This window comes from Gavialis gangeticus, unplaced genomic scaffold (genome assembly GCF_001723915.1).
Source record: "Gavialis gangeticus isolate Ggan-Ray unplaced genomic scaffold, GavGan_comp1, whole genome shotgun sequence".
Classification (NCBI taxonomy): Eukaryota; Metazoa; Chordata; order Crocodylia; family Gavialidae; genus Gavialis; species Gavialis gangeticus.
Genome location: NW_017729032.1, coordinates 117,144,168 through 117,145,936, shown reverse-complemented (window position 1 = coordinate 117,145,936; position 1,769 = coordinate 117,144,168).

The window sequence follows — 1,769 nt, the reverse complement described above, 5'->3', positions numbered from 1 at the left end:
GCAGGTGCCCACCAACTAATTGCATCTGGCCCAGCCCATGACTACCCCTGCTGTGCTCAACATGGGGCTGAGCCCCACCCACTCCCACTGGGGCAACATGTTGTGCTCCCACCCTCAAGCATAGCAGTCCCTGGCCAACACACAGCTTGCAGGCAAAGCTGCTGCTGCAGCCATCTCAGGAACTGCTCAGCTCCCTTGGTCTTCCAGTGGCTCCTCCTCATGTCCTTGTGGCAACACTCCAGGCAGCAGGTACGGAAGCAACTGTGTGGGGGGGAAGCTACAGCTGTCTGGAAGTATGGAGCCCAGAGTATGGGCCCCACTCAGCAGGGTGGCAGGAACATGGAGCCTGGGTTGACTCAGTTCCATCACATGGGGCTTGCTGCTGCTCATGTACAGCTTCCAGGACTTGTGACTGGAGGGGGGAAAACCCTGCACAATGTAGCTGGTGGTCAGTGCCTGCTCCCTGCCACCATACATAGCTCCCAGGACTCCACTGGAAGTGGCAAGGAGCCCCACATGATGGATCCCGGCCAGCTCCACTCCCTGCTTTCCAGAGTAGTCACAGGAGCTGCATGGGGTGTCAGGAAGTGGGGCCAGGCAGCTGGCTCCATTGCACAGGGCTCCCTCCCCCCCCACAGCACATGGTTATAACCAGGTCCTGAAAACTGCACCCGAGTGACTGGGAGCACCCTGTGATGAAGCTGGGCCAACCTTGCCCCACTCCCTGCTGCCATGTGCAGCTCCCAGAAATGGTTGAAGTATGGGCGACTGGTGCCTCCTGGCTCTGAGGGGTTCCCTCAGCAGCTGATCACTGATCGGGGAGGGGGTGCCAGCAAGCCAATCAGTGACCAAAGTTGGGGGGTCCCCTAGCAGCTGATCGCCAACCCCAGAAGTGCTGTCAGTAAACCAGAAGTACTGCCAGAAAAAACAGAAATGCCCCTAGTGTTTTTTTAGTTTTTGGGTGGGGGGGGAAGGAAGGGGGCAGGGACACCACCAGCCAGCACTCCCCACTCCCTGGCCAGCAAGGGCCAATTTCAGAGGGAGCACATGTCCCCCTGTGCATTGTCTGTGGGCTGAAGCCACATGCCACTGGGTGGCTCTGCCTGTGTGGGCCAAGAGCACCACAAGGGCTTGCTACCTGCTGCTGCTATTAATGGTGGGGGCTGGGCACCATGGGGGAAGGTGTGTGGGGGCTCCCACACAGACACCCCACCATACCCACAAACCTTCCCCCACCCCTCACACCCACACCCCCTTACAAACCACATCCCCCACAAGCCCCACACACCCTCCGTGACCCCCTATAAACCTACCCACACACACCCTATGCACAATATACAAGAGTAAGACTATTTTCAGCTATTTTGCCATCACCTCTATATACACTATGGAAACATTAGGTATTACATACCAGGGTTTTATCAAGCTATGGAAATAAGGACTTTACAGGTCAAAGAATGACTGAGCCGAGTCCCTACCTCTCCATGTTGTACTAACATAGCCAAGCTTGTCTTTATTTTTAAGTCCTGTATGGGAAGCCATTCTCCCTTCCTCTCTGGGACCAGAAACAGCCAGCATTTAAAATAAAACAAAAAATTAACCCCCTCCCCACCATACCCTTCTCCTGAAGTGTCAGAAATTCAGTTGTCCCCAGAACCAACAAGGAGTGAACTTGCCAAAGCATGCTTCAACATGCTATATGCAGGAGCTGTTTCTGTAGTTCTTTTCCAGCCCAAATGTGGTAGAAATGGTCTTGCCGGTAGTGGAAA